The sequence below is a fragment of the Oncorhynchus keta genome, unplaced genomic scaffold, assembly GCF_023373465.1.
Source record: "Oncorhynchus keta strain PuntledgeMale-10-30-2019 unplaced genomic scaffold, Oket_V2 Un_contig_4903_pilon_pilon, whole genome shotgun sequence".
Taxonomy (NCBI): Eukaryota; Metazoa; Chordata; class Actinopteri; order Salmoniformes; family Salmonidae; genus Oncorhynchus; species Oncorhynchus keta.
The window spans coordinates 5,001-31,989 of record NW_026288020.1 but is presented as its reverse complement, the minus strand read 5'-3'; the positions used below and the strand labels follow the sequence as shown (position 1 = coordinate 31,989).

General features: G+C 47.3%; 1 pseudogene; it reads right to left on the bottom strand.

Annotated features, from left to right (window-relative positions):
- Positions 1-458: 458 nt before the first annotated feature.
- LOC127925004 (ryanodine receptor 1-like) lies at positions 459-25,938 on the bottom strand (annotated as a pseudogene).
- Positions 25,939-26,989: the final 1,051 nt, after the last annotated feature.

Here is a 26,989-nt window from a genome sequence, read left to right as displayed (position 1 = left end):
TGGAGCGATAGAGAGATACAGATGAGATGGAGACGAGGTGATGGAGCGATAGAGAGATGGGCAGATGAGATGGAGACGAGGTGATGGAGCAGATGAGAGATAGAGACGAGGTGATGGAGCGATAGAGAGATGGACAGATGAGATGGAGCGATAGAGAGATGGACAGATGAGATGGAGACGAGGTGATGGAGCGATAGAGAGATGGACAGATGAGATGGAGATAGATGACAGATGGAGACGAGGTGATGGAGCGATAGAGAGATAGATGAGAGACGAGGTGATGGAGCGATAGAGAGATGGACAGATGAGATGGAGCGATGAGATGAGATGGACAGATGAGATGGAGACGAGGTGATGGAGCGATAGAGAGATGGAGACGAGGTGATGGAGCGATAGAGAGATGGAGACGAGGTGATGGAGCGATAGAGAGATGGAGACGAGGTGATGGAGGTTCTTACAAGGTATCTCTCTGAGGAGACGCTGACCAGGATGAGGTCATCTCCTACCCTGACCTTCTCTCCTCTGACCTCTGTTTGGACGCTGGGTGAATCGTCCACCAACACGCCCCGCCTAGGGGAGGTACACGTTTATTTCACATTGTTTCATCAGGGAAGTCTACAAGGAACATGTTATCTTAGTAAAGACCTCTAGTCCATACCTACGCAGTCTTCTTGCAGGCCCACATCGAAGGACAGCTTATCTGTTAGTGACCGAGACGTCGTCAGGCAGCTCAGATACTAAGAAGGAGAGTGAGACACAGAGAGAGAGCAGAGTGAGATATTCCTCAGATACTGTAGACCAGGTATCCCCAAACTACGGTACACGCACCCCCAAGGGTACACGCAATGCCGTCGAGGGGTACCAAATAAAAATGTGATTCACATTTGATAAAAATATATATACTGTATGTGAGAGTGGATTCTCGGCCCTCACCAGCATGAAAACTAAATACAGGCACAGACTGTGTGTGAAAATGATTTAAGACTGAGACTCTCCAATACAACTCAACATTACAGAGTTTCAAGCACACCTTCTCATTAACCTGGTGAGTCATTGTCACGCCCTCACCATAGAGAGCCTTTTATTCTCTATGTTGGTTAGGTCGGGGTGACTAGGGGGGTATGTAGGTTATTTTATGTCTATGTTGGCCTGGTATGGTTCCCAATCAGAAGCAGCTGTTTAGCTGTTGTCTCTGATTGAAGATCATATTTAGTGCAGCCATTTCCCCCACTGTGTTTTGTGGGATCTTGTTTGTGTGTAGTGGCCAGTGAGTACTCCATGACTTCATCTTTTCGTTTAATTTCAATTAAACATGTGGAACTCTACGTACCCGGCACCTTGGTCCGACATTCATTATAACGATCGTGACAGTTATTCACAGTGTTTGATGAACAAATACGGTTTTATATGTAAGGTGGTTAAATAAAGAGCTAAATGATTGATTATTATTATTATTATTATTTGTGCCCTGGTCCTATAAGAGCTCTTTGTCACTTCCACGAGCTGGGTTGTGACAAAAACTCACACTCATTCTTATGTTTAATACATGTATAGTATAGTGTGTGTGTGTGTGTGTGTGTGTGTGTGTGTGTGTGTGTGTGTGTGTGTGTGTGTGTGTGTGTGTGTGTGTGTGTGTGTGTGTGTGTGTGTGTGTGTGGGTGGCAGGCTTACAATGGCAAAAAACAACATTTGAGAGTGTGCTGACCCTGGTGCTAGAGGGGGTACAGCTGACCCTGGTGCTAGAGGGGGTACAGCTGACCCTGGTGCTAGAGGGGGTACAGCTGACCCTGGTGCTAGAGGGGGTACAGCTGACCCTGGTGCTAGAGGGGGTACAGCTGACTCTGGTGCTAGAGGGGGTACAGCTGGAGGGTGAATGTTTGAAGGGGGTACGGGGACTATAAAACGTTTGGGAACCACTGATATAGACTGAAGAGGCAGAGTAAATAACACAAACAAGAAGGACAAGTGGGACAAGAAGATAATAAACAAGAGATGGAGTCTCATTCCAAAGAGAAACAGAGAGAAAGACAGACAGACAGACAGACAGACAGACAGACAGACAGACAGACAGACAGAGAAGGAGAGACAGACAGACAGACAGACAGACAGACAGACAGACAGACAGACAGACAGACAGACAGACAGACAGACAGACAGAGAAGGTCAGACAGACAGACAGAGAAGGAGAGACAGACAGACAGACAGACAGACAGACAGACAGACAGACAGACAGACAGACAGACAGACAGAGAAGGAGAGACAGACAGACAGACAGAGAGAGAGAGAGAAGGAGAGACGGTTCTCACCATGCTAGAGTGGTAGTGTCTGAGCAGGATAGCATGGCCGTACAGCAGCGTGCGGTGGCCTCCTCCTTGGGATGACTGGGGACAGACACACAGACACACACACAGGGTTAAATGACTGCACTAACACACTGTCTACAGAGGAAGGCCTTGCCTCCTCCTCCAGCTCAAAGAGTCAGGGTGGACATAGATCTGTGAGGGGTAACTGGATCTCCTTCATATGAAAGACAAAAACAACCAAGAAGAGATATTGTTGAAAAATATTATTGAACATCTCTTCTTCACATATCATATCCACAACTAACAATGACACCCAGAGGTACACTGACACCCAGAGGTACACTGACACCCAGAGGTACACTGACACCCAGAGAGAGAGAGGTACACTGACACCCAGAGAGAGAGAGGTACACTGACACCCAGAGAGAGAGAGTACACTGACACCCAGAGAGAGAGAGGTACAATGACACCCAGAGAGAGAGAGGTACAATGACACCCAGAGAGAGAGAGGTACACTGACACCCAGAGGTACACTGACACCCAGAGAGAGAGAGGTACAATGACACCCAGAGAGAGAGAGGTACACTCACACCCAGAGGTACACTGACACCCAGAGAGAGAGAGGTACACTGACACCCAGAGAGAGAGAGGTACACTGACACCCAGAGAGAGAGAGGTACACTGACACCCAGAGAGAGAGAGGTACAATGACACCCAGAGAGAGAGAGGTACACTGACACCCAGAGGTACACTGACACCCAGAGAGAGAGAGGTACAGTGACACCCAGAGAGAGAGAGGTACACTGACACCCAGAGGTACAATGACACCCAGAGAGAGAGAGAGAGGTACACTGACACCCAGAGAGAGAGAGGTACACTGACACCCAGAGAGAGAGAGGTACACTGACACCCAGAGAGAGAGAGGTACAATGACACCCAGAGAGAGAGAGGTACACTGACACCCAGAGGTACACTGACACCCAGAGAGAGAGAGGTACAGTGACACCCAGAGAGAGAGAGGTACACTGACACACAGAGGTACAATGACACCCAGAGAGAGAGAGAGAGGAACACTGACACCCAGAGAGAGAGAGGTACACTGACACCCAGAGGTACAATGACACCCAGAGAAATAGAGGTACAATGACAACCAGAGAGAGAGGGACAATGACACCCAGAGGTACAATGACACCCAGAGAGAGAGAGAGTACAGTGACACCCAGAGAGAGAGAGAGGTACAGTGACACCCAGAGAGAGAGAGGTACACCCAGAGAGAGAGAGAGGTACAGTGACACCCAGAGAGAGAGAGGTACAGTGACACCCAGAGAGAGGTACACTGATACCCAGAGAGCGAGAGAGGTACAGTGACACCCAGAGAGAGAGGTACAGTGACACCCGGAGAGAGAGGTACAGTGACACCCAGAGAGAGAGGTACAGTGACACCCAGAGAGAGAGGTACAGTGACACCCAGAGAGAGAGAGGTACAGTGACACCCAGAGAGGTACAGTGACACCCAGAGAGAGCGAGAGAGGTACAGTGACACCCAGAGAGGTACAGTGACACCCAGAGAGAGAGGTACAGTGACACCCAGAGAGAGGTACACCCAGAGAGAGAGAGGTACAGTGACACCCGGAGAGAGAGAGGTACAGTGACACCCAGGAGAGAGAGAGAGAAGCACAGTGACACCCAGAGAGAAAGGTACAATGACACCCAGAGAGAGAGAGAGGTACACTGACATCCAGAGGTACACTGACACCCAGAGAGAGAGAGTACACTGACACCCAGAGAGAGAGAGGTACACTGACACCCAGAGGTACAATGACACCCAGAGAGAGAGAGAGAGAGGTACACTGACACCCAGAGAGAGAGAGGTACACTGACACCCAGAGGTACAATGACACCCAGAGAGAGAGAGGTACAATGACAACCAGAGAGAGAGGGACAATGACACCCAGAGGTACAATGACACCCAGAGAGAGAGAGGTACAGTGACACCCAGAGAGAGAGAGGTGCAGAGACACCCAGAGAGAGAGGTACACCCAGAGAGAGAGAGAGAGTACAGTGACACCCAGAGAGAGAGAGTACAGTGACACCAGAGAGAGGTACACTGATACCCAGAGAGCGAGAGGTACAGTGACACCCAGAGAGGTACAGTGACACCCAGAGAGAGGTACACCCAGAGAGAGAGAGTACAGTGACACCCGGAGAGAGAGAGGTACAGTGACACCCAGAGAGAGAGGTACAGTGACACCCAGAGAGAGAGGTACAGTGACACCCAGAGAGAGAGGTACAGTGACACCCAGAGAGGTACAGTGACACCCAGAGATGTACAGTGACACCCAGAGAGAGAGGTACAGTGACACCCAGAGAGAGTGAGGTACAGTGACACCCAGAGAGGTACAGTGACACCCAGAGATGTACAGTGACACCCAGAGAGAGCGAGAGAGGTATAGTGACACCCAGAGAGGTACAGTGACACCCAGAGAGAGAGGTACAGTGACACCCAGAGAGAGGTACACCCAGAGAGAGAGAGGTACAGTGACACCCGGAGAGAGAGAGGTACAGTGACACCCAGAGAGAGAGAGAAGCACAGTGACACCCAGAGAGAGAGGTACAGTGACACCCAGAGAGAGAGAGGTACAGTGACACCCAGAGAGGTACAGTGACACCCAGAGATGTACAGTGACACCCAGAGAGAGAGAGAGAGGCACAGTGACACCCAGAGAGGTACAGTGACACCCAGAGAGAGGTACACCCAGAGAGAGAGAGGGTACAGTGACACCCGGAGAGAGAGAGGTACAGTGACACCCAGAGAGGTACAGTGACACCCAGAGAGAGAGGTACCGTGACACCCAGAGAGATGTACACCCAAAGAGAGAGAGGTACAGTGAAACCCGGAGAGAGAGAGGTACAGTGACACCCAGAGAGAGAGAAGCACAGTGACACCCAGAGAGAGAGGTACAGTGACACCCAGGGAGAGAGAGGTACAGTGACACCCAGAGAGAGAGAGGGGTGCAGTGACACCCAGAGAGAGAGAGGTACACCCGGAGAGAGAGAGGTACAGTGACACCCAGAGAGGTACAGTGACACCCAGAGAGAGAGAGGTACAGTGACACCCAGAGATGTACAGTGACACCCAGAGAGAGAGAGAGAGGTACAGTGACACCCAGAGAGAGAGAGAGGTACAGTGACACCCAGAGAGAGAGAGATGTACAGTGACACCCAGAGAGAGGTACAGTGACACCCAGAGAGAGAGAGAGATGTACAGTGACACCCAGAGAGACAGAGGTACAGTGACACCCAGAGAGAGAGAGGTACAGTGACCCCCAGAGAGAGAGAGAGGTACAGTGACACCCAGAGAGAGAGAGATGTACAGTGACACCCAGAGAGAGGTACAGTGACACCCAGAGAGAGAGAGAGATGTACAGTGACACCCAGAGAGACAGAGGTACAGTGACACCCAGAGAGAGAGGTACAGTGACACCCAGGGAGAGAGAGAAGCACAGTGACACCCAGAGATAGAGAGGTACAGTGACACCCAGAGAGAGAGAGAGGGTACAGTGACACCCAGAGAGAGAGAGGTACACCCAGAGAGAGAGAGGTACAGTGATACCCAGAGAGAGAGAGAGGTACACTGACACCCAGAGAGGTACACTGACACCCAGAGAGTTACAGTGACACCCAGAGAGAGAGAGAGGTACCGTGACACCCAGAGAGAGAGAGAGGTACACTGACACCCAGAGAGAGAGAGAGAGACAGCGACACCCAGAGAGAGAGAGGTACAGTGACACCCAGAGAGAGGTACACTGACACCCAGAGATGTACAGTGATACCCAGAGAGAGAGAGAGGTACAATGACACCCAGAGAGGTACACTGACACCCAGAGAGTTACAGTGACACCCAGAGAGAGAGAGAGGTACACTGACACCCAGAGAGAGAGAGAGAGATACAGTGACACCCAGAGAGAGAGAGGTACAGTGACACCCGGAGAGAGAGGTACAGTGACACCCAGAGAGAGAGAGAAGCACAGTGACACCCAGAGAGAGAGGTACAGTGACACCCAGAGAGAGAGAGAAGCACAGTGACACCCAGAGAGAGAGGTACAGTGACACCCAGAGAGAGAGAGGTACAGTGACACCCAGAGAGGTACAGTGACACCCAGAGATGTACAGTGACACCCAGAGAGAGAGAGAGAGGTACAGTGACACCCAGAGAGGTACAGTGACACCCAGAGAGAGGTACACCCAGAGAGAGAGAGAGGTACAGTGACACCCGGAGAGAGAGAGGTACAGTGACACCCAGAGAGGTACAGTGACACCCAGAGAGAGAGGTACCGTGACACCCAGAGAGATGTACACCCAAAGAGAGAGAGGTACAGTGAAACCCGGAGAGAGAGAGGTACAGTGACACCCAGAGAGAGAGAAGCACAGTGACACCCAGAGAGAGAGGTACAGTGACACCCAGGGAGAGAGAGGTACAGTGACACCCAGAGAGAGAGAGGGGTGCAGTGACACCCAGAGAGAGAGAGGTACACCCGGAGAGAGAGAGGTACAGTGACACCCAGAGAGGTACAGTGACACCCAGAGAGAGAGAGGTACAGTGACACCCAGAGATGTACAGTGACACCCAGAGAGAGAGAGAGAGGTACAGTGACACCCAGAGAGAGAGAGAGGTACAGTGACACCCAGAGAGAGAGAGATGTACAGTGACACCCAGAGAGAGGTACAGTGACACCCAGAGAGAGAGAGAGATGTACAGTGACACCCAGAGAGACAGAGGTACAGTGACACCCAGAGAGAGAGAGGTACAGTGACACCCAGAGAGAGAGAGAGGTACAGTGACACCCAGAGAGAGAGAGATGTACAGTGACACCCAGAGAGAGTACAGTGACACCCAGAGAGAGAGAGAGAGATGTACAGTGACACCCAGAGAGACAGAGGTACAGTGACACCCAGAGAGAGAGAGAGTACAGTGACACCCAGGGAGAGAGAGAAGCACAGTGACACCCAGAGATAGAGAGGTACAGTGACACCCAGAGAGAGAGAGAGGTACAGTGACACCCAGAGAGAGAGAGGTACACCCAGAGAGAGAGAGGTACAGTGATACCCAGAGAGAGAGAGGTACACTGACACCCAGAGAGGTACACTGACACCCAGAGAGTTACAGTGACACCCAGAGAGAGAGAGAGGTACCGTGACACCCAGAGAGAGAGAGAGAGGTACACTGACACCCAGAGAGAGAGAGAGAGATACAGCGACACCCAGAGAGAGAGAGGTACAGTGACACCCAGAGAGAGAGAGGTACACTGACACCCAGAGATGTACAGTGATACCCAGAGAGAGAGAGAGGTACAATGACACCCAGAGAGGTACACTGACACCCAGAGAGTTACAGTGACACCCAGAGAGAGAGAGAGGTACACTGACACCCAGAGAGAGAGAGAGAGATACAGTGACACCCAGAGAGAGAGAGGTACAGTGACACCCGGAGAGAGAGAGGTACAGTGACACCCAGAGAGAGAGAGAAGCACAGTGACACCCAGAGAGAGAGGTACAGTGACACCCAGAGAGAGAGAGGTACAGTGACACCCAGAGAGGTACAGTGACACCCAGAGAGGTACAGTGACACCCAGAGAGAGGTACACCCAGAGAGAGAGAGAGGTACAGTGACACCCGGAGAGAGAGAGGTACAGTGACACCCAGAGAGGTACAGTGACACCCAGAGAGAGAGGTACCGTGACACCCAGAGAGATGTACACCCAAAGAGAGAGAGGTACAGTGACACCCGGAGAGAGAGAGTACAGTGACAACCAGAGAGAGAGAAGCACAGTGACACCCAGAGAGAGAGGTACAGTGACACCCAGGGAGAGAGAGGTACAGTGACACCCAGAGAGAGAGAGAGGGGTGCAGTGACACCCAGAGAGAGAGAGAGGTACACCCGGAGAGAGAGGTACAGTGACACCCAGAGAGGTACAGTGACACCCAGAGAGAGAGGTACAGTGACACCCAGAGATGTACAGTGACACCCAGAGAGAGAGAGAGAGGTACAGTGACACCCAGAGAGAGAGAGGTACAGTGACACCCAGAGAGAGAGAGATGTACAGTGACACCCAGAGATGTACAGTGACACCCAGAGAGAGAGAGAGAGGTACAGTGACACCCAGAGAGAGAGAGAGGTACAGTGACACCCAGAGAGAGAGATGTACAGTGACACCCAGAGAGAGAGAGTACAGTGACACCCAGGGAGAGAGAGAAGCACAGTGACACCCAGAGATAGAGAGGTACAGTGACACCCAGAGAGAGAGAGAGGTACAGTGACACCCAGAGAGAGAGAGGTACAGTGACACCCAGAGAGAGTGAGATACAGCGACACCCAGAGAGAGAGAGAGGTACAGTGACACCCAGAGAGAGAGAGGTGCAGTGACACTCAGAGAGAGAGAGAGGTACAGTGACACCCAGAGAGAGAGAGGTACAGTGACACCCAGAGAGAGAGAGGTACAGTGACACCCAGAGAGAGAGGTACACCCAGAGAGAGAGAGAGGTGCAGTGACACCCAGAGAGAGAGAGAGGTGCAGTGACACCCAGAGAGAGAGAGTTGCAGTGACACCCAGAGAGAGAGGTGCAGTGACACCCAGAGAGAGGTACACTGACACCCAGAGATGTACAGTGACACCCAGAGAGAGAGAGGTACAGTGACACCCAGAGAGAGAGAGGTACAGTGACACCCAGAGAGAGAGAGGTACAGTGACACCCAGAGAGAGAGAGGTACAGTGACACCCAGAGAGAGAGAGGTACACCCAGAGAGAGAGAGAGGTGCAGTGACACCCAGAGAGAGAGAGAGTGCAGTGACACCCAGAGAGAGAGAGTTGCAGTGACACCCAGAGAGAGAGGTGCAGTGACACCCAGAGAGAGAGGTACACTGACACCCAGAGATGTACAGTGACACCCAGAGAGAGAGAGAGGTACAGTGACACCCAGAGAGAGAGGTACAGCGACACCCAGAGAGAGAGTAAACGCATAAAAGTGTTACAACCAATCACATCCCATCATATGATCTGCCACATAAAAGCACAACAAATACAGAGAATATTAAACCTACCTTTTCTCAACATCCAGCAAGATTTCAAACAAGAAAACAGAATTAGTGTTGTAGTTATTTGAACGAATTGTCATAATCACAAATCACCCACAACACCACTGTCAGTAGGGTATTGATTAGCTAGTCTAGTGAGAGGAGATCAACTCAGTCGTCTGATCCCAGATCTGTTTGTGCTGCCTTGCCAATTCATGGGAGTCAGTTGGCAAAACAACACATTCTTTAGTCCCAGGCTGAAATAGTGTGGGCCTCAGATCCCTGGGTTAAATCAAACTCAATCTAGAATAATCTATTTCAATAAGACCAGTGGAGTGGGTGGGTATGGGAGGTGGGAGGGACAGGTGTGACAGGTCAAACCAGGCTGGGGAAGGGCATGGGGGTGGGGGGTGGGGGTGGGTTATGATATTAAGGGTATTGGCCTAGCCAGAAAATTCCTCCTTTAGGGGGTGTCATGTAACCCTTCCTTGCCTCTTGCCCCTGACACAGTCATTCGGGACTCTCCCGACCAGCTGGGCTGCATGCCATGCTATTCTCATCACCAACCTGACCAGGCTTCAGCTAAAACAAGCTAACTAACATGGTTCTGTCTGGACAGGCTTCATCTACAACTAACTAACTAACTAAAACGGTTATGTCTGGAAAGGCTTCAGCTAAAACAAGCTAACTAACATGGTTCTGTCTGGACAGGCTTCATCTACAACTAACTAACTAACTAAAACGGTTATGTCTGGAAAGGCTTCAGCTAAAACAAGCTAACTAACATGGTTATGTCTGGACAGGCTTCATCTACAACTAACTAACTAACTAAAACGGTTATGTCTGGAAAGGCTTCATCTACAACTAACTAACTAACTAACATGGTTATGTCTGGAAAGGATTCATCTACAACTAACTAACTAACTATCATGGTTATGTCTGGAAAGGCTTCAGCTACAACTAGCTAACTAACTAACACAGTTGTGTCTGGAAAGGCCAGGCTTCAGCTACAACTAGCTGACTAATAGTGTTCTGTCTGGAAAGACCAGGCTTCAGCTACAACTAACTAACTAACATGGTTATGTCTGGAAAGGCTTCAGCAACAACTAGCTAACTAACTAACACGGTTTTCTGTCTGGAAAGACCAGGCTTCAGCTACAACTAACTAACTAACATGGTTATGTCTGGAAAGGCTTCAGCAACAACTAGCTAACTAACTAATAGGGTTCTGTCTGGAAAGACCAGGCTTCAGCTACAACTAACTAACTAATAGGGTTCTGTCTGGAAAGACCAGGCTTCAGTCTCTGAAGGACACTTCATTACAGGTCTCTAAAGGACACTTCATTACAGAGGTCTCTAAAGGGCACTTCATTACAGGGGTCTCTAAAGGACACTTCATTACAGGGGTCTCTAAAGGACACTTCATTACAGGGGTCTCTTTAGGACACTTCATTACAGGGGTCTCTAGGACACTTCATTACAGAGGCCTCTAAAGGACACTTCATTACAGGAGTCTCTAAAGGACACTTCATTACAGAGGTCTCTAAAGGACACTTCATTACAGGTCTCTAAAGGACACTTCATTACAGGGGTCTCTTTAGGACACTTCATTACAGGGGTCTCTTTAGGACACTTCATTACAGGGGTCTCTAAAGGACACTTCATTACAGAGGTCTCTAAAGGGCACTTCATTACAGGGGTCTCTAAAGGACACTTCATTACAGAGGTCACTTTAGGACACTTCATTACAGAGGTCTCTAAAGGACACTTCATTACAGAGGTCTCTAAAGGACACGTCATTACAGGTCTCTAAAGGACACTTCATTACAGGGGTCTCTTTAGGACACTTCATTACAGGGGTCTCTTTAGGACACTTCATTACAGGGGTCTCTAAAGGACACTTCATTACAGAGGTCTCTAAAGGGCACTTCATTACAGGGGTCTCTAAAGGACACTTCATTACAGAGGTCTCTTTAGGACACTTCATTACAGAGGTCTCTAAAGGACACTTCATTACAGGGGTCTCTAAAGGACACTTCATTACAGAGGTCTCTAAAGGACACTTCATTACAGAGGTCTCTAAAGGACACTTCATTACAGGGGTCTCTAAAGGACACTTCATTACAGGGGTCTCTAAAGGACACTTCATTACAGAGGTCTCTAAAGGACACTTCATTACAGGGGTCTCTTTAGGACACTTCATTACAGGTGTCTCTAAAGGACACTTCATTACAGGGGTCTCTAAAGGACACTTCATTACAGGTCTCTGAAGGACTCTTCATTACAGAGGTCTCTTTAGGACACTTCATTACAGGGGTCTCTAAAGGACACTTCATTACAGGGGTCTCTTTAGGACACTTCATTACAGGTGTCTCTAAAGGACACTTCATTACAGGGGTCTCTAAATGACACTTCATTACAGGGGTCTCTTTAGGACACTTCATTACAGGTGTCTCTAAAGGACACTTCATTACAGGGGTCTCTTTAGGACACTTCATTACAGGTGTCTCTAAAGGACACTTCATTACGGGGTCTCTTTAGGACACTTCATTACAGGGGTCTCTAAAGGACACTTCATTACAGGGGTCTCTAAAGGACACTTCATTACAGGTCTCTAAAGGACACTTCATTACAGGGGTCTCTTTAGGACACTTCATTACAGGGGTCTCTTTAGGACACTTCATTACAGGGGTCTCTAAAGGGCACTTCATTACAGAGGTCTCTAAAGGCACTTCATTACAGGGGTCTCTAAAGGACACTTCATTACAGAGGTATCTTTAGGACACTTCATTACAGAGGTCTCTAAAGGACACTTCATTACAGGGGTCTCTAAAGGACACTTCATTACAGAGGTCTCTAAAGGGCACTTCATTACAGGGGTCTCTAAAGGACACTTCATTACAGGGGTCTCTAAAGGACACTTCATTACAGGGGTCTCTTTAGGACACTTCATTACAGGTGTCTCTAAAGGACACTTCATTACAGGGGTCTCTTTAGGACACTTCATTACAGGTGTCTCTAAAGGACACTTCATTACGGGGTCTCTTTAGGACACTTCATTACAGGGTCTCTAAAGGACACTTCATTACAGGGGTCTCTAAAGGACACTTCATTACAGGTCTCTAAAGGACACTTCATTACAGAGGTCTCTAAAGGACACATAATTACAGGGGTCTCTTTAGGACACTTCATTACAGAGGCCTCTAAAGGACACTTCATTACAGGGGTCTCTAAAGGACACTTCATTACAGGAGTCTCTAAAGGACACTTCATTACAGAGGTCTCTAAAGGACACTTCATTACAGGTCTCTAAAGGACACTTCATTACAGGGGTCTCTTTAGGACACTTCATTACAGGGGTCTCTTTAGGACACTTCATTACAGGGGTCTCTAAAGGGCACTTCATTACAGAGGTCTCTAAAGGCACTTCATTACAGGGGTCTCTAAAGGACACTTCATTACAGAGGTATCTTTAGGACACTTCATTACAGAGGTCTCTAAAGGACACTTCATTACAGGGGTCTCTAAAGGACACTTCATTACAGAGGTCTCTAAAGGGCACTTCATTACAGGGGTCTCTAAAGGACACTTCATTACAGGGGTCTCTAAAGGACACTTCATTACAGGGGTCTCTTTAGGACACTTCATTACAGGGGTCTCTAGGACACTTCATTACAGAGGCCTCTAAAGGACACTTCATTACAGGAGTCTCTAAAGGACACTTCATTACAGAGGTCTCTAAAGGACACTTCATTACAGAGGTCTCTAAAGGGCACTTCATTACAGGGGTCTCTAAAGGACACTTCATTACAGAGGTCTCTTTAGGACACTTCATTACAGAGGTCTCTAAAGGACACTTCCTTACAGGGGTCTCTAAAGGACACTTCATTACAGGGGTCTCTAAAGGACACTTCATTACAGAGGCCTCTAAAGGACACTTCATTACAGGAGTCTCTAAAGGACACTTCATTACAGAGGTCTCTAAAGGACACGTCATTACAGGTCTCTAAATGACACTTCATTACAGGGGTCTCTTTAGGACACTTCATTACAGGGGTCTCTTTAGGACACTTCATTACAGGGGTCTCTAAAGGACACTTCATTACAGAGGTCTCTAAAGGGCACTTCATTACAGGGGTCTCTAAAGGACACTTCATTACAGAGGTCTCTTTAGGACACTTCATTACAGAGGTCTCTAAAGGACACTTCATTGCAGGGGTCTCTAAAGGACACTTCATTACAGGGGTCTCTAAAGGACACTTCATTACAGAGGTCTCTAAAGGACACTTCATTACAGGGGTCTCTTTAGGACACTTCATTACAGGTGTCTCTAAAGGACACTTCATTACAGGGGTCTCTAAAGGACACTTCATTACAGGTCTCTGAAGGACTCTTCATTACAGAGGTCTCTTTAGGACACTTCATTACAGGGGTCTCTAAAGGACACTTCATTACAGGGGTCTCTTTAGGACACTTCATTACAGGTGTCTCTAAAGGACACTTCATTACAGAGGTCTCTAAAGGACACTTCATTACAGGTGTCTCTAAAGGACACTTCATTACAGGGGTCTCTTTAGGACACTTCATTACAGGTGTCTCTAAAGGACACTTCATTACAGGGGTCTCTTTAGGACACTTCATTACAGGGGTCTCTAAAGGACACTTCATTACAGGGGTCTCTAAAGGACACTTCATTACAGGTCTCTAAAGGACACTTCATTACAGAGGTCTCTAAAGGACACTTAATTACAGGGGTCTCTTTAGGACACTTCATTACAGAGGCCTCTAAAGGACACTTCATTACAGGAGTCTCTAAAGGACACTTCATTACAGAGGTCTCTAAAGGACACTTCATTACAGGTCTCTAAAGGACACTTCATTACAGGGGTCTCTTTAGGACACTTCATTACAGGGGTCTCTTTAGGACACTTCATTACAGGGGTCTCTAAAGGGCACTTCATTACAGAGGTCTCTAAAGGCACTTCATTACAGGGGTCTCTAAAGGACACTTCATTACAGAGGTATCTTTAGGACACTTCATTACAGAGGTCTCTAAAGGACACTTCATTACAGGGGTCTCTAAAGGACACTTCATTACAGGGGTCTCTAAAGGACACTTCATTACAGAGGCCTCTAAAGGACACTTCATTACAGGAGTCTCTAAAGGACACTTCATTACAGAGGTCTCTAAAGGACACGTCATTACAGGTCTCTAAAGGACACTTCATTACAGGGGTCTCTTTAGGACACTTCATTACAGGGGTCTCTTTAGGACACTTCATTACAGGGGTCTCTAAAGGACACTTCATTACAGAGGTCTCTAAAGGGCACTTCATTACAGGGGTCTCTAAAGGACACTTCATTACAGAGGTCTCTTTAGGACACTTCATTACAGAGGTCTCTAAAGGACACTTCATTACAGGGGTCTCTAAAGGACACTTCATTACAGGGGTCTCTAAAGTACACTTCATTACAGGTGTCTCTAAAGGACACTTCATTACAGGGGTCTCTTTAGGACACTTCATTACAGGTGTCTCTAAAGGACACTTCATTACAGGGGTCTCTAAAGGACACTTCATTACAGGTCTCTGAAGGACTCTTCATTACAGAGGTCTCTTTAGGACACTTCATTACAGGGGTCTCTTTAGGACACTTCATTACAGGGGTCTCTAAAGGACACTTCATTACAGAGGTCTCTAAAGGGCACTTCATTACAGGGGTCTCTAAAGGACACTTCATTACAGAGGTCTCTTTAGGACACTTCATTACAGAGGTCTCTAAAGGACACTTCATTACAGGGGTCTCTAAAGGACACTTCATTACAGGGGTCTCTAAAGGACACTTCATTACAGAGGCCTCTAAAGGACACTTCATTACAGGAGTCTCTAAAGGACACTTCATTACAGAGGTCTCTAAAGGACACGTCATTACAGGTCTCTAAAGGACACTTCATTACAGGGGTCTCTTTAGGACACTTCATTACAGGGGTCTCTTTAGGACACTTCATTACAGGGGTCTCTGAAGGACACTTCATTACAGAGGTCTCTAAAGGGCACTTCATTACAGGGGTCTCTAAAGGACACTTCATTACAGAGGTCTCTTTAGGACACTTCATTACAGAGGTCTCTAAAGGACACTTCATTACAGGGGTCTCTAAAGGACACTTCATTACAGGGGTCTCTAAAGGACACTTCATTACAGAGGTCTCTAAAGGACACTTCATTACAGGGGTCTCTTTAGGACACTTCATTACAGGTGTCTCTAAAGGACACTTCATTACAGGGGTCTCTAAAGGACACTTCATTACAGGTCTCTGAAGGACTCTTCATTACAGAGGTCTCTTTAGGACACTTCATTACAGGGGTCTCTAAAGGACACTTCATTACAGGGGTCTCTTTAGGACACTTCATTACAGGTGTCTCTAAAGGACACTTCATTACAGGGGTCTCTAAAGGACACTTCATTACAGGGGTCTCTTTAGGACACTTCATTACAGGTGTCTCTAAAGGACACTTCATTACAGGGGTCTCTTTAGGACACTTCATTACAGGTGTCTCTAAAGGACACTTCATTACAGGGGTCTCTTTAGGACACTTCATTACAGGGGTCTCTAAAGGACACTTCATTACAGGAGTCTCTAAAGGACACTTCATTACAGGTCTCTAAAGGACACTTCATTACAGGGGTCTCTTTAGGACACTTCATTACAGGGGTCTCTTTAGGACACTTCATTACAGGGGTCTCTAAAGGGCACTTCATTACAGAGGTCTCTAAAGGGCACTTCATTACAGGGGTCTCTAAAGGACACTTCATTACAGAGGTATCTTTAGGACACTTCATTACAAAGGTCTCTAAAGGACACTTCATTACAGGGGTCTCTAAAGGACACTTCATTACAGGGGTCTCTAAAGGACACTTCATTACAGAGGCCTCTAAAGGACACTTCATTACAGGAGTCTCTAAAGGACACTTCATTGCAGAGGTCTCTAAAGGACACGTCATTACAGGTCTCTAAAGGACACTTCATTACAGGGGTCTCTTTAGGACACTTCATTACAGGGGTCTCTTTAGGACACTTCATTACAGGGGTCTCTAAAGGGCACTTCATTACAGGGGTCTCTAAAGGACACTTCATTACAGAGGTCTCTTTAGGACACTTCATTACAGAAGTCTCTAAAGGACACTTCATTACAGGGGTCTCTAAAGGACACTTCATTACAGGGGTCTCTAAAGGACACTTCATTACAGGTGTCTCTAAAGGACACTTCATTACAGGGGTCTCTTTAGGACACTTCATTACAGGTGTCTCTAAAGGACACTTCATTACAGGGGTCTCTAAAGGACACTTCATTACAGGTCTCTGAAGGACTCTTCATTACAGAGGTCTCTTTAGGACACTTCATTACAGGTGTCTCTAAAGGACACTTCATTACAGGTGTCTCTAAAGGACACTTCATTACAGGTCTCTGAAGGACACTTCATTACAGGGGTCTCTTTAGGACACTTCATTACAGGTGTCTCTAAAGGACACTTCATTACAGGGGTCTCTAAAGGACACTTCATTACAGGGGTCTCTTTAGGACACTTCATTACAGGTGTCTCTAAAGGACACTTCATTACAGGGTCTCTTTAGGACACTTCATTACAGGTGTCTCTAAAGGACACTTCATTACAGGGTCTCTTTAGGACACTTCATTACAGGGTCTCTAAAGGACACTTCATTACAGGGGTCTCTAAAGGACACTTCATTACAGGTCTCTGAAGGACACTTCATTACAGGGGTCTCTTTAGGACACTTCATTACAGGGTCTCTTTAGGACACTTCATTACAGGGGTCTCTAAAGGGCACTTCATTACAGGGGTCTCTAAAGGACACTTCATTACAGAGGTCTCTTTAGGACACTTCATTACAGAAGTCTCTAAAGGACACTTCATTACAGGGGTCTCTAAAGGACACTTCATTACAGGGGTCTCTAAAGGACACTTCATTACAGGTGTCTCTAAAGGACACTTCATTACAGGGGTCTCTTTAGGACACTTCATTACAGGTGTCTCTAAAGGACACTTCATTACAGGGGTCTCTAAAGGACACTTCATTACAGGTCTCTGAAGGACTCTTCATTACAGAGGTCTCTTTAGGACACTTCATTACAGGTGTCTCTAAAGGACACTTCATTACAGGTGTCTCTAAAGGACACTTCATTACAGGTCTCTGAAGGACACTTCATTACAGGGGTCTCTTTAGGACACTTCATTACAGGTGTCTCTAAAGGACACTTCATTACAGGGGTCTCTAAAGGACACTTCATTACAGGGGTCTCTTTAGGACACTTCATTACAGGTGTCTCTAAAGGACACTTCATTACAGGGGTCTCTTTAGGACACTTCATTACAGGTGTCTCTAAAGGACACTTCATTACAGGGGTCTCTTTAGGACACTTCATTACAGGGGTCTCTAAAGGACACTTCATTACAGGTGTCTCTAAAGGACACTTCATTACAGGTCTCTGAAGGACACTTCATTACAGGGGTCTCTTTAGGACACTTCATTACAGGTGTCTCTAAAGGACACTTCATTACAGGGGTCTCTAAAGGACACTTCATTACAGGGGTCTCTTTAGGACACTTCATTACAGGTGTCTCTAAAGGACACTTCATTACAGGGGTCTCTTTAGGACACTTCATTACAGGTGTCTCTAAAGGACACTTCATTACAGGGGTCTCTTTAGGACACTTCATTACAGGGGTCTCTAAAGGACACTTCATTACAGGGGTCTCTAAAGGACACTTCATTACAGGGGTCTCTTTAGGACACTTCATTACAGGGGTCTCTAAAGGGCACTTCATTACAGGGGTCTCTAAAGGACACTTCATTACAGAGGTCTCTTTAGGACACTTCATTACAGAAGTCTCTAAAGGACACTTCATTACAGGGGTCTCTAAAGGACACTTCATTACAGGGGTCTCTAAAGGACACTTCATTACAGGTGTCTCTAAAGGACACTTCATTACAGGGGTCTCTTTAGGACACTTCATTACAGGTGTCTCTAAAGGACACTTCATTACAGGGGTCTCTAAAGGACACTTCATTACAGGTCTCTGAAGGACTCTTCATTACAGAGGTCTCTTTAGGACACTTCATTACAGGTGTCTCTAAAGGACACTTCATTACAGGTGTCTCTAAAGGACACTTCATTACAGGTCTCTGAAGGACACTTCATTACAGGGGTCTCTTTAGGACACTTCATTACAGGTGTCTCTAAAGGACACTTCATTACAGGGGTCTCTAAAGGACACTTCATTACAGGGGTCTCTTTAGGACACTTCATTACAGGTGTCTCTAAAGGACACTTCATTACAGGGGTCTCTTTAGGACACTTCATTACAGGTGTCTCTAAAGGACACTTCATTACAGGGGTCTCTTTAGGACACTTCATTACAGGGGTCTCTAAAGGACACTTCATTACAGGGGTCTCTAAAGGACACTTCATTACAGGTCTCTAAAGGACACTTCATTACAGAGGTCTCTAAAGGACACTTCATTACAGGGGTCTCTTTAGGACACTTCATTACAGGGGTCTCTTTAGGACACTTCATTACATGGGTCTCTTTAGGACACTTCATTACAGGTCTCTAAAGGACACTTCATTTAGAGGTCTCTAAGGACACTTCATTACAGGGGTCTCTAAAGGACACTTCATTACAGGGGTCTCTTTAGGACACTTCATTACAGGGGTCTCTAGGACACTTCATTACAGAGGCCTCTAAAGGACACTTCATTACAGGGGTCTCTAAAGGACACTTCATTACAGAGGTCTCTAAAGGACACTTCATTACAGGTCTCTAAAGGACACTTAATTACAGGGGTCTCTAAAGGACACTTCATTACAGGGGTCTCTTTAGGACACTTCATTACAGAGGTCTCTAAAGGACACTTCATTACAGGTCTCTGAAGGACTCTTCATTACAGGGGTCTCTAAAGGACTCTTCATTACAGAGGTCTCTTTAGGACACTTCATTACAGAGGTCTCTAAAGGACTCTTCATTACAGGGGTCTCTAAAGGACACTTCATTATAGGGGTCTCTTTAGGACACTTCATTACAGGGGTCTCTTTAGGACACTTCATTACAGAGGTCTCTAAAGGGCACTTCATTACAGAGGTCTCTAAAGGACACTTCATTACAGGGGTCTCTAAAGGACACTTCATTACAGGGGTCCCTAAAGGACACTTCATTTAGGTGTCTCTAAAGGACACTTCATTACAGGACTCTGAAGGACTCTTCATTACAGAGGTCTCTTTAGGACACTTCATTACAGGGGTCTCTTTAGGACACTTCATTACAGGGGTCTCTAAAGGACACTTCATTACAGGAGTCTCTAAAGGACACTTAATTACAGGTCTCTAAAAGACACTTCATTACAGGTCTTTAAAGGACACTTCATTACAGGGGTCTCTAAAGGACACTTCATTACAGAGGTCTCTAAAGGACACTTCATTACAGAGGTCTCTAAAGGACACTTCATTACAGGTCTCTAAAGGACACTTCATTACAGGTCTCTAAAGGACACTTCATTACAGGGGTCTCTAGGACACTTCATTACAGGGGTCTCTAAAGGACACTTCATTACGGGTGTCTCTAAAGGACACTTCATTACAGAAGTCTCTAAAGGACACTTCATTACAGGTCTCTAAAGGACACTTCATTACAGGGTTCTCTAAAGGACACTTCATTACAGGGGTCTCTTTAGGACACTTCATTTTAGGGGTCTCTAAAGGACACTTCATTACAGAGGTCTCTAAAGGACACTTCATTACAGGTCTCTAAAGGACACTTCATTACAGGTCTCTAAAGGACACTTCATTACAGGGGTCTCTAGGACACTTCATTACAGGGGTCTCTAAAGGACACTTCATTACGGGTGTCTCTAAAGGACACTTCATTACAGAAGTCTCTAAAGGACACTTCATTACAGGTCTCTAAAGGACACTTCATTACAGGGTTCTCTAAAGGACACTTCATTACAGGGGTCTCTTTAGGACCCTTCATTTTAGGGGTCTCTAAAGGACACTTCATTACAGGGGTCTCTAAAGGACACTTCATTACAGGGGTCTCTTTAGGACACTTCATTACAGAGGTCTCTAAAGGGCACTTCATTACAGAGGTCTCTAAAGGACACTTCATTACAGGGGTCTCTAAATGACACTTCATTACAGGGGTCTGTAAAGGACACTTCATTACAGGGGTCTCTAATGTGTGTGTGTGTGCAGGAGTCTCTCTATGATAGGAGTGGAAGGAAGTGATAATAGTGCTTCATGAAATGGAACAGAGGGGCTTTCATAATCAACCCTTATGGCCAGGGGCTTTCCTCACCATGCCTTATGGCCAAGGGGCTTTCCTGGCCAGGGGCTTTCCTCACCATGCCTTATGGCCAGGGGGCTTTCCTCACCATGCCTTATGGCCAAGGGGCTTTCCTGGACAGGGGGCTTTCCTCACCATGCCTTATGGCCAAGGGGCTTTCCTGGACAGGGGCTTTCCTCACCATGCCTTGTGGCCAGGGGCTTTCCTCACCATGCCTTATGGCCAAGGGGCTTTCCTGGTCAGGGGCTTTCCTCACCATGCCTTATGGTCAGGGGGCTTTCCTCACCATGCCTTATGGTCAGGGGGCTTTCCTCACCATGCCTTATGGTCAAGGGGCTTTCCTCACCATGCCTTATGGTCAGGGGCTTTCCTCACCATGCCCTATGGCAAGGTGGCTTTCCTCACCATGCCTTATGGCCAAGGGCTTTCCTGGCCAGGGGCTTTCCTCACCATGCTTTATGGCCAGGGGCTTTCCTCACCCTGCCTTATGGCCAAGGGGCTTTCCTGGCCAGGGGCTTTCCTCACCATGCCTTATGGCCAAGGGCTTTCCTGGCCAGGGGCTTTCCTCACCATGCTTTATGGCCAGGGGGCTTTCCTCACCATGCCTTATGGCCAAGGGGCTTTCCTGGACAGGGGGCTTTCCTCACCATGCCTTATGGCCAAGGGCTTTCCTCACCATGCTTTATGGCCAGGGGCTTTCCTCACCATGCCTTATGGCCAAGGGGCTTTCCTGGCCAGGGGCTTTCCTCACCATGCTTTATGGCCAGGGGCTTTCCTCACCATGCCTTATGGCCAAGGGGCTTTCCTGGACAGGGGCTTTCCTCACCATGCCTTATGGCCAAGGTGCTTTCCTGGCCAGGGGCTTTCCTGGACAGAGGGCTTTCCTCACCATGCCTTATGGCAAGGTGGCTTTCCTCACCATGCCGTATGGTCAGGGGACTTTCCTGGACAGGGGCTTTCCTCACCATGCCTTATGGTCAGGGGCTTTCCTCACCATGCATCAAAACAGAGAGCCAGCAGGAGATTTCAGTCATGATAATTCTAGACAGGTGTACTGACAACACTGTTTTAGAGGGGTACGGGACGGGTTGGGAGGGGCTGTAGAAAGGACTGGGATGTGAATGGTAACTTTTACAGCACTATTTCATGAATTCACTAGGACAACCTGTGGGCTGAGAATATACTCTCAGGAGGTAGGGAGAGGAGGTGAGGGGAGGAGAGGAGAGGAGGTGGGGGGGGTTGTGGTTTATGTGTCATGTGACAGGAAATGAGACACATATGTTCAGAGACCAATGACTGTAGGGCAGAGACGTACCCATTTGTCCAAATCCACTGCCTGTGGTTGGCAGGGAGGGAGGGAGGGAGGGAGGGAGGGAGGGAGGGAGGGAGGGAGGGAGGGAGGGAGGGAGGGAGGGAGGGAGGGAGGGAGACACAAAACACAGCAGTAACTACAACAGGTATTTATATTTAAATGGTTCTTACGTGTCCTGGTTCTGCTGTCCTGGTGTGGGTGGAACTTTTGTTTGGCATGCATACTCTACACTCTTACAAAAGAAGGTGCTTAAAGGGTTCTGGGCTGTTCCCATAAGATAACCCTTTTAAAAACCCTTTTTGGTTCCAAGAAGGACTCTTTTGGGTTTCATGTATAACGCTCCGTGGAAAAGGTTATACATGGAACCCAAAGAATACTTGGAACCAAAAAGGGTTCCACTGACCAAAAAGGATTCTACATGGAACCAAAAAGAATCCTACTTGTAACCAAAAATGGTCAACTTGTAACCAAAAGGGTTTTACATGGAACCAAAAGAGTTATACTCGGAACCAAAAAGGGTTCTACATGGAACCAAAAAGGGTTCCACTTGGAACCCAAAATGGTTCTACATGGAACCAAAAATAGTTCTACATTAAACCAAAAAGGGTCATATTTGGAACCTAAAAGGGTTCTACATGGAACCAAAAGAATTATACTTGGAACCAAAAATGGTCAACTTGTAACCAAAAAGGGTTCTACATGGAACCAAAAAGGGTCCCACTTGGAACAAAAAAGGGTTCCACTTGGAACCAAAAATGGTGCTACATACCAAAAAGAGTTCTACTTGGAACCAAAAGGGTTCTTTATGGAACGAAAAAGGGTTCTACATGGAACCAAAAAGGGTTCCACTTGGACCAAAAAGGGTTCTACATGGAACCAAAAAGAATCCTACTTGTAACCAAAAATGGTTAACTTGTAACCAAAAGGGTTCTACATGGAACCAAAAGAATTATACTTGGAACCAAAAATTGTCAACTTGTAACCAAAAAGGGTTCTACATGGAACCAAAAAGGGTTCTAAATGGAACCAAAAAGGGTTCCACTTGGAACCAAAAATGGTTCTACATGGAACCAAAAATAATTGTACATTAAACCAAAAGGGTCATATTTGGAACCTAAAAGGGTTCTACATGGAACCAAAAAGAATTATACTTTGAACCAAAAATTGTCAACTTGTAACCAAAAAGGGTTCTACATGGAACCAAAAGGTTCCACTTGGAACAAAAAAGGGTTCCACTTGGAACCAAAAATGGTGCTACATGGAACCAAAAATGGTGCTACATGGAACCAAAAAGAGTTCTACTTGGAACCAAAAGGGTTCTACATTAAACCAAAAAGGGTTCCATTTGGAACCTAAAGGGTTATACTTGGAACCAAAAAGGGTTCCGCTTGGAACAAAAATGGTTCTACATGGAACCAAAAGGGTTCTACATGGAACCAAAGTGGTTCTACATGGATCAAAAGAGACTTGGAACCAAAAAGTGTTCTACATGGAACCAAAAATGGTTCTACATGGAACAAAAATGGTTCCACATGGAACCAAAAGGTTCTACATGGAACCAAAAAGGGTTCTACATTAAACCAAAAGGGTTCCATTTGGAACCTAAAAGGGTTCTACATGGAACCAAAAGAGTTATACCTGGAACCAAAAAGGGTTCCACTTAGAACAAAAATGGTTCTACATGGAACCAAAAAGGGTTCTACATGGAACCAAAAATGGTTCTACATGGATCCAAAAAGAGACTTGGAACCAAAAAGGGTTCTACATGGAACCAAAAGGGTTCCACTTGGAACAAAAAATGGTTCTACATGGAACCAAAAGGCTTCTACATGGAACCAAAAACCAGAAAGGGTTCCCCTATGGAGACAGCCGAATAACCCTGCTGAAACCGTGTTTTCTGGCTGTATGATACTTCAATGTAAAAGTGTTTCTGTGTTGACCTTCTCAAAGACAGTAGAATTATATGGTAATGATAGAAAATACCGAAGTACATGGAGGAGGCAGTACTGTTCTGTGGGTGGAGGCTCTACTGTTCTGTGGGTGGAGGCTGTACTGTTCTGTGGGTGGAGGCAGTACTGTTCTGTGGGTGGAGGCTGTACTGTTCTGTGGGTGGAGGCTGTACTGTTCTGTGGGTGGAGGCTGTACTGTTCTGTGGGTGGAGGCTGTACTGTTCTGTGGGTGGAGGCTGTACTGTTCTGTGGGTGGAGGCTGTACTTTTCTGTGGGTGGAGGCTATACTGTTCTGTGGGTGGAGGCTCTACTGTTCTGTGGGTGGAGGCTGTACTGTTCTGTGGGTGGAGGCTGTACTGTTCTGTGGGTGGAGGCTGTACTGTTCTGTGGGTGGAGGCTATACTTTTCTGTGGGTGGAGGCTGTACTGTTCTGTGGGTGGAGGCTATACTTTTCTGTGGGTGGAGGCTGTACTGTTCTGTGGGTGGAGGCTATACTTTTCTGTGGGTGGAGGCTGTACTGTTCTGTGGGTGGAGGCTATACTTTTCTGTTGGTGGAGGCTGTACTGTTCTGTGGGTGGAGGCTATACTTTTCTGTGGGTGGAGGCTGTACTGTTCTGTGGGTGGAGGCTGTACTGTTCTGTGGGTGGAGGCTGTACTGTTCTGTGGGTGGAGGCTATACTTTTCTGTGGGTGGAGGCTGTACTGTTCTGTGGGTGGAGGCTATACTTTTCTGTGGGTGGAGGCTGTACTGTTCTGTGGGTGGAGGCTATACTTTTCTGTGGGTGGAGGCTGTACTGTTCTGTGGGTGGAGGCTATACTTTTCTGTGGGTGGAGGCTGTACTGTTCTGTGGGTGGAGGCAGTACTTTTCTGTGGGTGGAGAATGTACTTTTCTGTGGGTGGAGGCTGTACTGTTCTGTGGGTGGAAGCTGTACTGTTTTGTGGGTGGAGACTGTACTGTTCTGTGGGTGGAAGCTGTACTGTTCTGTGGGTGGAGGCTGTACTGTTCTGTGGGTGGAGGCTGTACTGTTCTGTGGGTGGAGGCTGTACTGTTCTGTGGGTGGAAGCTCTGTGGGTGGAAGCTCTGTGGATGGAAGCTCTGTGGGTGGAAGCTCTGTGGGTGGAAGCTCTGTGGATGGAAGCTCTGTGGGTGGAGGCTCTGTGGGTGGAAGCTCTGTGGGTGGAGGCTCTGTGGGTGGAAGCTCTGTGGGTGGAGGCTCTGTGGGTGGAAGCTCTGTGGGTGGAAGCTCTGTGGGTGGAGGCTCTGTGGGTGGAAGCTCTGTGGGTGGAAGCTCTGTGGGTGGTGGTGACAGAGGGAAACAGGAGAATAAGGTATCATGTCTCCCAACAAAGTAAGAAACAACCGTCTCTCAGCATCTAATCTCCAGTGTCCCTCCCCACCTCTCTCTCCCTCCACACCTCTCCCTCCCTCCCTCCCTCCCTCCCTCCCGTAGGGACCCCTACCTCACTCATGTCCACGGTGTTAGCCAGCATCTCCTGCAGCGCACGTACAGACAGGGACTGTTCCAGGACGAAGGCACAGATGGCCAGATCTGGTGGACAGTTCTGGAAGGGTCGGGGGTCAGAAGTTTGAACAGACACTGTTAACATAACTTGTTCTAAACATTTGTATATTTTGTATTTGTATATTTACATACTCTTCTACAACATCAAAAACGTTGGTATCTTTATTCGACTCCTAAGTACTGTAAGTGGTTTTAAGATTTTTGGAAATACAATTGATTTTTTTCATGTCAGTCTCGTTATGTTCTCTCGGTTGCGCGAGGCATGTGAGATGGTATTTTGAGTCGTGCGTTTCCGTACCTGAGCGTTGGACGTGGTCTCCAGGTAACATAGTCGATTCCCGAAGCCCTCACAGGCCAGACACAGTTTGATCTGCTCCTTCAGGACAGAAGCAGTGCACTGTAGCACCACCTGGTCATCCTGTAGAGAGAGAGAGACATAGTTCAGATATACAGTATAAACCTAACCCTAACCCTAGCTCTGACCCTGACCTTTGCCCTGACCTAACCCAGTGCACTGTAGCACCACCTGGTCATCCTGTAGAGAGAGAGACATAGTTCAGATATACAGTATAAACCTAACCCTAACCCTAACCCTAGCTCTGACCCTGACCTTTGCCCTGACCCTAACCCAGTGCACTGTAGCACCACCTGGTCATCCTGTAGAGAGAGAGAGACATAGTTCAGATATACAGTATAAACCTAACCCTAACCCTAACCCTAGCTCTGACCCTGACCTTTGCCCTGACCCTAACCCAGTGCACTGTAGCACCACCTGGTCACCCTGTAGAGAGAGAGAGACATAGTTCGGATATACAGTATAAACCTAACCCTAACCTAACCTAGCTCTGACCCTGACCTTTGCCCTAACCCTAGCCTAACCCATTGCACTGCAGCACCACCTGGTCATCCTGTAGAGAGAGAGAGACATAGTTCGGATATACAGTATATTTACCCAAACCCTAACCATAGCTCTGACCCTGACCTTTGCCCTGACCCAAACCCTAGCCCCAACCCATTGCACTGTAGCACCACCTGGTCATCCTGTAGAGAGAGAGAGACATAGTTCGGATATACAGTATATTTACCCGAACCTAACCATAGCTCTGACCCTGACCTTTGCCCTGACCCAAACCCTAGCCCCAACCCATTGCACTGTAGCACCACCTGGTCATCCTGTAGAGAGAGAGTCATAGTTCGGAAATACAGTATATTTACCTAACCCTGATCCTAGATCCTAACCCTAACCCTAGCTCTGACCCTGACCTTTGCCCTGACCTAATCCTAGCTCTAACCCATTGCACTGCAGCACGACTCTGTTACCAGTCATAGAGCCCTTTGTACCAGTAGACTCTGTTACCAGTAGACTCTGTTACCAGTCATAGAGCCCTTTGTACCAGTAGACTCTGTTACCAGTAGACTCTGTTACCAGTCATAGAGCCCTTTGTACCAGTAGACTCTGTTACCAGTCA